This window comes from Astyanax mexicanus, chromosome 4 (assembly GCF_023375975.1).
Source record: "Astyanax mexicanus isolate ESR-SI-001 chromosome 4, AstMex3_surface, whole genome shotgun sequence".
Lineage (NCBI taxonomy): Eukaryota > Metazoa > Chordata > Actinopteri > Characiformes > Acestrorhamphidae > Astyanax > Astyanax mexicanus.
Genome location: NC_064411.1, coordinates 5,989,884 through 6,003,346, shown reverse-complemented (window position 1 = coordinate 6,003,346; position 13,463 = coordinate 5,989,884). Strand labels below are relative to the sequence as shown.

General features: G+C 36.5%; 2 protein-coding genes across 6 annotated transcripts in view; both read right to left on the bottom strand.

Moving 5' to 3' along the window:
- The window catches only part of LOC125801167 (zinc finger protein 484-like), a 634,928-nt gene that overhangs the window by 541,814 nt on the left and 79,651 nt on the right, over positions 1 to 13,463 (bottom strand). The window contains exon 1 of one of the 5 annotated variants that reach the window (XM_049477408.1): positions 11,695 to 11,797. The exons of 3 other annotated variants lie outside the window; for them this stretch is intronic. The gene's annotated coding sequence lies outside the window, so the exon portion shown is untranslated. Of the gene's footprint in view, positions 1 to 11,694; positions 11,798 to 13,463 lie in introns of those variants that run through there. One more of the 5 variants, XM_049477411.1, reaches the window with a different exon arrangement.
- LOC125801327 (zinc finger protein 239-like) overlaps positions 1 to 13,463 on the bottom strand; it is an 89,956-nt gene that overhangs the window by 5,470 nt on the left and 71,023 nt on the right. The gene's annotated exons all lie outside the window — the stretch shown is intronic.

The following is a 13,463-nucleotide window of genomic DNA, read 5'->3' as shown; positions in this document are numbered from 1 at the left end:
ATGTTTTTATATTGCTACATGCAAATAAAGGTGAGCATTAATTCATTCTGACCATTTTTTATTTCTAAAGTATTATACAGTTTTTTATGAGAGGAGGCTTTAAAGACAGTAATAGGTACAGATTTCCATTGCAGGGATTCCTAACAGTTTTTCTGAGGCCTTCCAAATATTTATATCGATATCGAAATTATATTGTATCGACCGAAATTAAGGAATGTATCGTGATATAAATTTTGGCCATATCGTCCAGCACTAGCTGTAAATATGTCATACTGCTCTAACAAAGTGTATCTCATTTTATCTTATAAATATCTTTGTAATTTTCTGACTTGCAGTATATCTCTACCCCTCACCTTTTATAATCAAATATTTAGTTTTTCAATACAATAATTTCAGTGACCGGAAGCAGAAAAAGCCTGTATTAAATGTATATGCTTGATGAAGAGTCTCGACCTACCCCTTCCTGTTTTTATGTTCTAGAAATTAGATAATATTACTTTTTTTATTCAGGTGTAGGACCATTTATGGGATAATTTATCTGCATACAATCACAGCTCCAGAAATGACATTAATCTGTTTTAATAAGGCAGTATGCCATAAATATCGTAAGAAATAATGTTGCCAATATTTTTGAATATCATGAACTATATTACCCTGAAATATGGAGCCATATCACCCACCCCTAATTATCACATTCAGGGTAGTACTTTCTTGCTGTTTTAAGCAAAAGAAAATTCACACTGTTTTCATTTCCTATTATATATCTTCTAGAGACATTTTATATATGTTTATGTCCAGTATAATTTATTTTACTTTAATCCTGCATATATGAAGTGCATTATTACCCAGCAAAAAGTTACACATCGGCCCTTTGTGGGCTAAGTGCGGGCACTGTGGGCAGGGGCTAGCCCATTAAAATTCCAAACAGGCCCAACATGGGTTTTCTGTGGGCAGCCTGTTCATTGGCTGGCCCACTCAAATCCTATAAAAGGCCGCTGTGGGCTAGCCTGAACTGGTCCAGTGCATTAATGCCCCTGTAGGCCCAGTGTGGGAATTATTTGGACAGCCAACACTTTGATGCGCCCACACAAATAGTGGGGTTCCATGTATAGGCAATTAGTCATAGTCATTTACCATTGATGCAAAAGTTTCGTTTACACTTGGAAGTTGTTTGTAAGGGTCTATCGAACAATTTTGTCCGAGGGCAAAAACAGTCCGATCAAAAAATTGCCCTCTAGGGGGCATCGTCTCCAAACCCACTATTAGCCTTTATAATGCAACAGATGAGGCCAGAAAAAGTTCACTTAATGATTCAATCATGAAATTTGTCACAAATGTTTATTAAAAATTCATTTTTAAAAGTGCATTGGCCACAGAAAATCCAAGATGGCTGCCATTTTTTCAAGATGGCCGCCCTCTACTCTAATAATGATCTATTATTATAATATGTTATTGTAAAAAAAGATCTGCTTTTGCATGTAACTACTTAAATAAAAACAATTTCAATTTAGAATATTACTGTATATGCTGTATAACCCTAAAAATGTCTTACATTGTTTATTTAAATTAAAAATATATACATGTATTTTTCAATTTTAATACAAAAATGACATTCAAATATACTAAGACATGTACTCTTTATGACAAAACATTGACAAACCATTCACATATAACAGGACTCAGATTGTCTGATTTGAACATTTGAACTATTTATTGACTCAAAATGAAGAGTAGCAATTGACATATTTATCATATTTTTTACCAGTATCACAAAAACAAATATAAAATAAAAGGCCAGGTGAAAGAGGTGTTTATTGTTAAAACCTTTACATTTACACACATTAAGACTTCTGTAATTTACTATCTCACACAATTACACTTGCATAGATGTGTGCAGGTCAGCTTTTCTTTCATACATTTGCAACGAGAACTGGTAGACCTATTTTTACAACTGCATTTCACATCAAGATTCCATACATCTGTGGCGAGGGGCAGCGTTGTCCAAATGGGAAGCAGTTTGCCATCTTCTTCCTTCCTTTCGGTGGGATTTGGTACAGGAACCATGGACCTGAAATATATATACGAAATAGTTAGTCATTAATCAATTAATTAAAGGGGAAAACTGTTTTTTTGACATTGGACCCTTGATTTCACATTATAACCTCGTGTTCTACTCACCCCTGTATGTTGTGTGTCATTTGGAGCTCTGCTGAAGATATTAAGCCATGAAACGTCTTCCGATGGGCAGTTTTTTGCAGGCATAAACTATGAGGTTTTTAATTTATTACGTACTTACGGTACGCTACCACTCATAATGCGTAGGTGTATTGCTTGCTTGGAAACTTTGTGGTTTTTTGAAAGTCTGGTAAAGGCGGATGTGACGTCACGTTACATTACCCGCGAAACCGCAAAGTTTCCAAACAAGCTACGCGTTATGAGTGGTAGTGTACCGCAATTAATAAATTAAAAACAACATATGTTGTGCCTGCAAAAAATGGCCCATAGGAAGTCATTTCATGGATATAACCAAACCGAATATCTTCGGCAGAGCTCCAAATGACACACACGTCACATGGGTGAGTAGAACATGATGGTATAATGTGAAATTAAGGGCCCAATGTCAAAAAAACGGTTTTCTCCTTTAATTAGGAAATAATTATGCAATAGGTTTACACAATAGACTAATGGAGATACTTACCTCTGTGCCGTCGTCCAGATGCTTGCTTGGAAGACACTCCTTTTGAGATGCTGATCCAAAGCATCTTTTGTTGGGGGAATTCTCTCCACATCCCTGGTCTTCTGTGAGAAAAGCTTCATTCGGAGATGATTAACATCAGTCTCTTCATTTGAGTCTTTGGAATACAGCTGACAGACAAAATTTTCTGCCACTTCTTTCATCCTTGGTGATGTTTGGAATGGAATGTCAACAATGGTTGCAAATTCTTCCATGAGGAATGGCACTTTGTGCATCAAGTTGCAGCAGGATCGTTTGCCCTTGAATTTAAAAGATGATGTGCTGTCTGATCCAGTGAATGCATGAAAAAGAGCAATGGCTTTGCATGTAGTCGTGCCCAGGTTTGTGGCAATTGTATTCAGGGATATCATTCTGGTTGTCTTTCCAGCTTTAAAGGAGATCCAGATTTCTGCAGATGCATTCACAGCTTTGATGTGATGGAAATTACTCAGAAGGATTACAATCACCTCTGTGTCTCCAGTATGCACCAATCCAAGTGATGATGTTCGCAGAGCATGGAGGAGATGTACTAAGACTCAAGTGTCAGCTTCCTCATGGTTGCACTGACCCATTGGTGGACCATTGCCAACATGATGGACTTGATCAGCTGCAGTGATGTAGACATCCTTGTCGTCTGGGAGCTGTCCATCTGTTAGCAACTTATTCGAAAGGAATGAGAACAACTCCTTCTTGTTGTCATCATGTGCCAGAAACTTCTGCCAATCTCCTGGCAGAATATATAATTCAGTTTTTGGCCATTTCAGAAAATGGGCTAAAAAAACTATGTTTTTGTTATCTGATCTCTTGGCCCTCAAACCACAATTGTTCTTTAGACCCTCATAGTCAATTTAAAAAAGAAAACAAAACTTTTGCATCAAATTAAATCAGTTATATTGGTAATGTAAGACAATTTGACCTATTTCAAAAAATACACAATTCCGATTTTGGCTACTTTCAGAAAATGGGCTAAAAAAATTATTTCCTTGCAATTTGATCTCTTTGCCCTCAGACAAAATTGTTCTAGAGACCCTTATCTTCAATTTCCAAAAGAAAACCAAACTTTTGCATCAGTGGTAAATGACTGAGGGCCTAGGCACCCCACTAAAATCCCAGGCAGGCCCACTGTGGGTCAGCCCACATTCAGCCTGCACCATTTCACACCCTGAAGGGCCAGTGTGGGATATATGTGGGCAACCCACACTCTGGCATGCCCACACAAATCCCATGCAGAGCCAGTGTGGGTCAGCCCAAATTCAGCCTGCACCATTTCATACCCGGTATGGGTTATATGTCGGCAACCTGCACTTTGGCATGTGCACACAAATCTCATGCAGGGCCACTGTGGGTCAGCCCTAATTCAGCCTGCACCATTTACACACTGTAGACATTGTGGGTTATATGTGGGCAGCACGCACACATATGTGAGCATGCCCACACAAATCCTATGGTAGGTTACTCTGGGTCAGCCCAAATTTACCATACAATATTTTACAATCTGAAAGTTTGTGTCATAACAAGTTCATATGAAGGGTATCTGAATATTTTTTATTGTTTTTGTCTGTGAGAGCTAGGTAGATTAGCTAGCTTAGTGGATAGGAGCAACACTGTGTGAAATGTAGTATCAGCTCTGAAAGATTTTCTAAACCAAAAGTGGAGAAAAATCAAGGTACCACAGCAGAGTTGTGCAGAGACCTTTGGAGGGACACACTCACACACACACACACTCACACACACACACACACACACACACACACACACACACACACACACACACAAACACATAGTAACATCTCATATTTTTCAAGACATATACTGTATAGCTATACATTTTTATTTATAAAAATATTTTTATTTAATATTTTGGATAGCTACGAATTTGCTCCATGGTGCTGATTCATAATCTCACCTTTATTATTGGTAGTGCTGATAATAAATAAATAAAAATATTAAATTATAAATGTATTTGTGCTTGACTATACACTTTGTGTAAGCCAGCAAGGTTATAAAAGTTACATATTTTTTTATTTTTGCATGTGATATTTAATTGTGAGGATCATGTAACCAACGAAACCACCCCCCTCCCCCCTCCCTGCACGTGCCTTTACCACAGAGCAACGATCAAGCTTAAAGGCAAAGTCAGTGAGTGACTTTGGTCTGTCAAAGTGACTGAAAGGTAAGTTATAATTTCTGTTCTACTATACGCTTTTCTATTTTTTGCTAAGATACGCTAATGTGGTGCTAATGCAGTTACCACTCAAGTTAGAATGAGAATTTACCTCACATTTAAATAACACGAGGGGCTCCCAAGTTGGCAGCTTATCTCGGCTCTTGGAGAAAGACTGCTGTTAAGTAAGTTAACTTTATATCCAAGTATGTCAACAATAACCAGCTAAGGGAACAATGGCTTGCTAAGGGAAATATTAAGGGAAATGGAAAGATATCCACTTAAGCTAAGGGAAAGATATCCAGCTAAGCTAAGGGAAAGATAGCCAGTTAAGCTAAGGGGAAGCTAGCCAGTTAAGCTAAGGGAAAGATAGCCAGTTAAGCTAAGGGAAAGATAGCCAGTTAAGCTAAGGGAAAGATAGCCAGTTAAGCTAAGGGAAAGATAGCCAGTTAAGCTAAGGGAAAGATAGCCAGCTAAGCTAACGGAAATATAGCCAGTTAAGCTAAGGGAAAGATAGCCAGTTAAGCTAAGGGAAAGATAGCCAGTTAAGCTAAGGGAAAGATAGCCAGCTAAGCTAACGGAAATATAGCCAGTTAAGCTAAGGGAAAGATATTCAGTTAAGCTAATGCAAAGATAGCCAGTTAAGCTAAGGGAAAGATATCATTTAAAAAAGTTTTGGTATTTTTGTGAACCTGATATCCTGATATCGGCCACCTCACATGTTTATAGAATGTAACTACCAGTCACACACAGTGACTGTAAAGGCTATTTATGTTTCACCATGAATAGCCTGAAGAAATTCAAATTCAAATAACTATCACTATATAAGAATCACTGTAATCAAATACAGTCTGCAAATTTCTCTAAAATTAAGCATTGTACATGAAAAGACACTAACAGATGTAGTATTTACCTGACTGCATTCTCATATCTCTATATTATCATTTTAAGAGGCCGTGAGAAGATCAATCATGCCACCACCAAAGGATGCAGAGATCGAGCAGGTTGCAAAGGTTTGGCTTTGGAATGCACGGGACCGTTCAGGTGGACGGAAGCATCGTCTCATGCAGTCTCTTCAAAAAAATTGTTAATTTATGATCTATGCTATATTAATGCATAAACAATATTCATTTTTGATATTATGATTAACTATATCTGTTCTATTTATGTAAAGTACATCTATTTTCTCCTTCATTATTATTGCTGTGAGATAAAAACCTTAATGCAAAAACTAATGTTATATTCAATTAGAATTTTTTTTACTGGTTTGATTGGGATGACATTTTGGTTCCAAGTCTACAAGCAAGAGGAATAAAATTAATAATAGAGATCAGGGGTGGGTTTCCTGAAAGCTTCGTTACGCTAAGAACTTCGTTAACTCGTACTTAAGATTGATCGTTAATTAAAGAGTGTTTCCCAAACCCGTGCGTAACTAAAGTACTACGTAAACTCGCTCGCAGATTAACGAGTGCCCTCACCCAGTCGTTATTCTTAAGAGCTTCTTTAGGGGATCTCTACTTGCAGTTCAGCACCTTAAACACCAGGGACCGCCAATTTTGAGGGAGAAAAATTATAATTTCCCTGGTTGAAGCAATTATATTATGTTACTATTAATTATAATCAATTATTAATTAAAATCAATATATATATATATATATAATTATTATTATAATAATTAATATTATTATATTATATTATATTATATTATTTCCCGTGTCTGCGGGTGCTCCGGTTTCCTCCCACAGTCCAAAGTTCAGGCTAATTGGATGTCGGATAAAAATTGCCCCTTAGGTGTGAGTGTGTGAGTGGATGTGCCTGTGTGTCTGTAAATAGACTCCAGCCACCCCCCCTCCGGTGCAGGGGACGCCTGCAGTGTCTTTACTCACACCTACACGTATTGTAAAGGGTATCGGTGAATGTGCAGGTAATATTTACTATAATTCTTTATTTAGGTGCTTCTAACCAGTGATGTCAGTAACGCGTTACTAAGTTACTGTAATCTGACCCTTTTTTTCAGTAACAAATAATCTAACGCGTTACTATTTCCAATCCAGTAATCAGATTAAAGTTACTTATTTAAGTCACTATGCGTTACTCTCTCTCTCTCTCCACCTCACACACACACACACCGCTCCCTTACCCATTCCCCCTCCGCTCCAATCACACGCGTCTCGCTTTCTCCCCTTTCTCTCTCTCTCGCGCTCGGCGTGTCTTTAGTTTCCGCCCGTTTTCGTTTTCCGCCAGTTCTCGGCGCCCTATCTCTTTATTAAAGCGTTTTTTTTTTTTGCGGCCGAGTCCCAATTCACTAGCCAGGGCAGCGGTCTGCCACAAATTTGATTGGCAGAGGAGAGCATTTAAAGATTTTACACCACACGTGATTGGAAGTTCACTGCGCGTATACCGTAAAGACAAGAAAAGTTCCGGTGCTTTAAATGAACACTGTCAGAATTAAATCCTTCTCAGTAGTTGGGTCCGGTATGGGTCCGTATTGGACAACGTCTGGGTCCGGACCCGGACCGCAGTCTGCAAATATGTGATCCCTGGTCTAGACCATATACACGGTTCTGTTTTATAAAACCACTCCTTGCTGCCCTGCTGAGAACAACAGGTTCAATGTTCAGTTTTACAGTGTTAAATATGTCAGGTCAAGAAATACTTTCTTTATTATATATATTTTTTATAAAAACAAGTATTTATGTTTAGTAAAATCAAGAAAGACCAAAAAAACGTATTTTTTTAAGAAATAGTTCAACTTAACAGAGATAAATTGTTGCTGTTAAAAATGCATTTTCCAATAAAGGGAGTATTGGCAAAACTGGTTATAATGTTAATGTTAATGTTAAGGCAGCGGGAGGTGGTGTCTGCAGCTGCTGAAAATAACTAATAAAGTAACTTGTAAAGTAACTTAGTTACTTTTAAAATCAAGTAATCCATAAAGTAACTAAGTTACTTTTTAAATGAGTAATCAGTAATCAGTAATCGGATTACTTTTTCAAAGTAACTATACCATCACTGCTTCTAACCAACATTGTGGCCGTTCATCTGGGCAAACTCTGGGGTGTGTCAGCTCGCAAATATATAAATACCAGTCAAAAGTTGACACGTCTCATTTTTTATTTATTTATTTTTTTACATTGTCGATTAATATTAAAACTATGAAAACAATTAATTGACGCATATGGAATTATCTAGTTAACAAAGAGGTGCATGGCCTTCAAAATCCCCTGACCTAAACCCAACTGAGATGTTGATTTAGGATGAGCTGGAGCTTTACAGTGTGTGTGTGTGTGTGTGTATATTGAAGAGTTAACGTTTATTATACCTTGGGTGTGTTGACAAATATCCTTCAATAATGATTACTTAACTTTAGCATCTATAATTACATAATCATTGTGTGAAACCTTGTATTTTATATGCATTTATATAGAAGATTATCCAATACTCACATTGTATTTTATACACATTTATATAGAAGATTAACCAATACTCACAATATATATTATTTACACATATAGTTAAACATTGCTTGATCAGGCATGTAACTAACACAGACTCTATTATATGACAAACTAACCCACATGATACATAAGGCATTTACTAACACATAGGATCTATTGTATGGCGGACTAACCACGCGCCACTAACACATTAACATATAACATAAGAAATCCATTGTGTGACTTGTTTAGCTCATGCTTAAGGCATTTTGGTCACAACTAACGGCCATCAATCATCGACTGGTACACTCTGTATGAACTAAATTGATACAGAGGAGGCTCTTAGACCAAAGCGGCCTTCTCTGTGTGTGGGTGCCTCCCTAAACCTGCAGCTCTTCAAAGCGGGGAGTGACGCACACTCACACAGATAATGCCACAATGTTCAGTTCTGGCTGGACACAGTCAAGGCCAAGCACTAGTGGTCCGGTCAGACACGTGAAACGGATTACTAACACGTGAAATTATGCATACTAACATGAGATGATTTTAGCAACGCCTCATCAGCAGGTTTCACGTCATTTGGGGTATAAACATGGAGTCAGATCAGAGGGGGGTCAGAACTTTTACTATTTGATGGCTGCTAACTGTCTTGTATGTATTGGTTCTCCTGAATTCAGTATTTTGTAATAAATACTTGATTTGCTTTCAACTCCACTCCACCTGTCTGCGACTCTCTCCATCAAAACGAACACGCAGGGGAGTTGTACCCCGGATGGTGGATGGGGGTAACCCATCTTTCATTTTCTTTTTACAACAATATATATATATATATATATACACACACACACACACACACACCGGAACAATAATTATTTTTATATTATTTTTATATTACTAATAATTATAATAATAATAAATTAATATTATCAATATTACTATTAATAATATTAGTACAATATGTATTAATATAATATATATGTATATTAACAATAATAGTTTTAAAAAGTTTAATGTTTATTAAACATTTATATATAAACATATGACTTATTTATTTAGCCATATGTATCTGTAGGAGTATTTTATTAATGCCAAAGTACATCCTTTTGTAATTTAAATTTCAAAATATGTATAATATTGATGATTACAACACTTTTTTTACATTTTTAGGGTGTAATACTGAATAAATACTGCATAATAATCGATATTTGTGGATCGATTGAGTGCGCTGTTTCAGGGGAGGAGTCAACAAAGACGTTCTTTAACCTCCTTTGTTAATTTTCACGTTGCGAAGCTCTTTGGGAAACACTCGCAGAACTGGCTCGTTCTTTACTCACGTCATTCGTTAGTTCGTTCGTTATTCGCTAAGGTTGTTCGTTTTCGGGAAACCCACCCCAGAGGCTTTGTTCCAGTAGCAATAATAGTATCAGTTTATTATTCATCTACTACATCAGTCTAGTGCATTTAAGTATTTATTCAAGAATATGATTTGCTGTTTTTATTGATGTTTATATATATATATATATATATATATTTTTTTTTTATTTAAGTTGTATAATTCTTTGTTATTTTGTATTATGTTTGATATTTATATCATACCGTTTATTATAAATACTGTTTTTGCAAATGGAGATATTTATGGAGTACATGTTTATCTACATGCTAAAATATAAATTTGGGATTTAATTTACTTAAATACTGTTGTGTGTTGTTTATATTTTATACATGATACTTTGTAATAAATTTATTAATTTACTATACACTTTAAATTGTGTTATTTATATAATTGTTTTACAGCCAGTTGCAAAAAATGTCATAGTGCCAATAGCACAGCTTTAAATTTTCTTTCTTGAAAAGTGTTCTCTGTTCAATATTGCACAGTTCTAAAAATTTGGGGCCACAATTGGTTTTCCACTGAGGGCATGTGTGTGTGTGTGTGTGTGTGTGTGTGTGTGTGTGTGTGTGTGTTAGTGTTAGAGCTCTGCAAATCTCTGTTGGCCCAATGTGCAAATACCCATTGGTCCGATTTGGGCTGCCCATATGGGGGCGGTACCGCACCAACCTCATTGGCCCAGTGTGGGCATGTTTGCTGGGTTGTATCATGACATTATTCTCACCAAACAAAATCACATCATAAAACATTTTCCTATTGCTAACACATTTGTAAATCTGTACATAAAAATACTGTGTGGAGCATGCACCATGTTTTTTTAATGCGTCACGAACAATGTAAAAAAAAACTGAATAACAAAAGCAGTTTTGTTAAAAGGATACAGCAACTGGAAATAGGGGCACATTACATTATTTTTAAAGGTAAGTTACAGTTTAGCCACCTTTACCTTATCAAGCCAATGCTAGCGACCTAGCCAAGCTAGCTAGCAATTCCAAACATCACATACTACCAACAGCGTGAATGTCCTAAAAACATGAATTTGTTATTAGTTGTTGATATATAGCCTAAATGGTAGGATAATGTACACACAGTTTGTAATGGTTAATCCTTTCCGTTATATAGTTAACTTTAACCGTTAGGTGTGTTATTCTGCTATAACACCACTGGGTCATTTTACAAGCTAATATTTTAGGTTTTTTTCCTGTCAGGATGAGTGAGGCAGGCTGTGTGGTGAGGACCAGGTCGATATGATTACTCATCTATCTATCTATCTATCTATCTATCTATCTATCTATCTATCTAATAAATTAATTTAAACACTGATTTAATATTTTTTCTCTATTTTTTAAAGAGCATAATATAAAATATTTCAGCATGAAAGCTCATATTTGTAATGTGTAACAGCTTCCTATATCATAACTACATCTCTGCTGTTTGTAACAAATCAAACCGTGTGTAAATCGGATATAAAATGGTAGAGTGGTGATTATTATAGATGTATTAAACACCTTAATCAGTGTAAATTAATGCTCTGGGGAATCGCTAGAAGCGCGTTTTCTTTATTTGCGTAGTTTTGGCACTAATTTAGCTCCATAGGTGGAGTGGAGACAGCGAGGCACCGAAGGACAAAAAAAAAATGACGTTGTAAAAATACTGTGGGCTCTGCGACACTTTGCAGAGCACAAGCGCAACGACAGGGAGGCAGAGAGACAGCGACATACTGAAGGAAAAAAAAAACGGATCCCAAATAGGATCCTAAAACGCTCCCATTGTGGAATCGTTCACTTCAAAGAGCCGACGCTTAGAGCTGCATCGTTCTCCAACGACACATAACTGCTGAGCAGAGCTAGGAGAAGATCCAGTGCTGGTGGTGTAAATGCTGCACATGCTGAAGGTGGTGAAGGTGGTGTTGGTGTAGGAGTGAATGTAGAACAGCGTGTTAAAGAAAGAGAGAGAAACTTCTCCATACCTTCTGTAGTTCAGCTGATCCTGCTCTTCCTCCTCAGGCGCTGCGAAAGAACTGCAGAGCCCGAAGCTCAGCCTCACTCGGGTTATGTAGAGCTCCGCCCCCTCCATATCACATTACACCCCATCACCGCGCTGAATGGAGCTAAACAGCCAAAACTCTCATTTAAAACAGCGTAGAACTACTTCTATGGGGCTTTTCTTTCATTTTACAAATTAGAATAAAGTATTTCACTAAAATAGGAAAGAATTTTTTTTTTAATGTGAAACTTACGAGTGGTGGCTTCTAGCCATTTTTACCCATGCACTTATACTGACTACGCCACTCCCGTTAAAAGGTGGGAGAAACCCAAAAGGAATGTGAAGCCCTCCCCCTTCACAGATCCCGACTGTGTTAAAACAGTCTATAGAGGCAGAGTTTGATATCAAAAATACTTTTATTCACAATCATCAAAAACACAAACATAAAACCCACAATGAATCTCCACTGAATTGGTTGACACTGACAATACTTGGCTTTAGCACATAAACACCAGTTTTGGATGGAATAAAGCAAACCAAAAATAAAGGATCCACAAACCCCACAGCTTAACACTACACTGCACACCACACCAAACAAACCATAATGGGGAGGACTAGCTTGGATTCTTTCTTTGGTAACTTCAAAAATACTGTTCAACAAAACACACTAGATGAAAAGAAACTCAAGTGTGGCAGAGTATTAATTGGAAAAAAAAAAACCCACAAAACCCACAAAGTTACTGAAACCAATGAAAAAAGAAAATAAACTAATTAAATTGAACCCAAAAAACAAAGAATTACAAAATTAAACAAAACTTAGCTACTACAATAAATTATGCAGATAGTCATAGCCAGAAAACAATGCAAAAAAATAAATAAATAAAGCACCAAAAAAAAAAACTAACAAAACAAAGAAACTGCAGAAACTAAAGCAATCAATACAGAAATTATAAGGAAAGAAATACAGAAACTATCTAAAAAAAACCCCATAAATGTACCATCAAAAACAGTAGAGAACCATTAAGAAAACAGTAGAAATGACATTAGAAAACAAGATTAGAAACACAGTAGAAATCAGGAAACAACAGAAAACAGTGGCCAATATCCTCAACGTTCAGCCATGCACACGTCCTGCCAAGACACACATAATTATTCAACATTTATTTATTTATTTGTTCATTAGCTCAACCAAATTAAAAATGTTACATACCCTTGCCGTCTTGAGAGAAGCACATGGAGGGAAAGGGAAAATCAGGAGCACCCCAGCCTTCTTGTGAACTTGCACAATAAATAGTCAGAAACATGCAGTGAACGAAATGCTTCAAGCATAAGCTACACAAGTCACACAATGGATTCCATATATTATATGTTAATGTGTTAGTAGCGCGTGGTTAGTCCGCCATATAATAGGTCCTATGTGTTAGTAAATGCCTTATGTATCATGTGGGTTAATTTGTCATAATAAGGCCAGTGTTAGTCACATGCCTGATCAAACAGTGTTTTACTATATATGTAAAGAATATACTGTGATTATTGGTTAATCTTCTATATAAATGCGTGTAAAATACACTGTGAGTAATAAAAATGATCAAATACAATGTGAGTATTGGTTAATGCATATAGAATACAAGGTTTCACACAATGATTATGTAATTACAGATACTAAGATAAGTAATCATAATTGAAAGATATTTGTCAATACACTCAAGGTAAAATAAACAGTTACTCTTCAAGACCTAGCCATCAGACTGC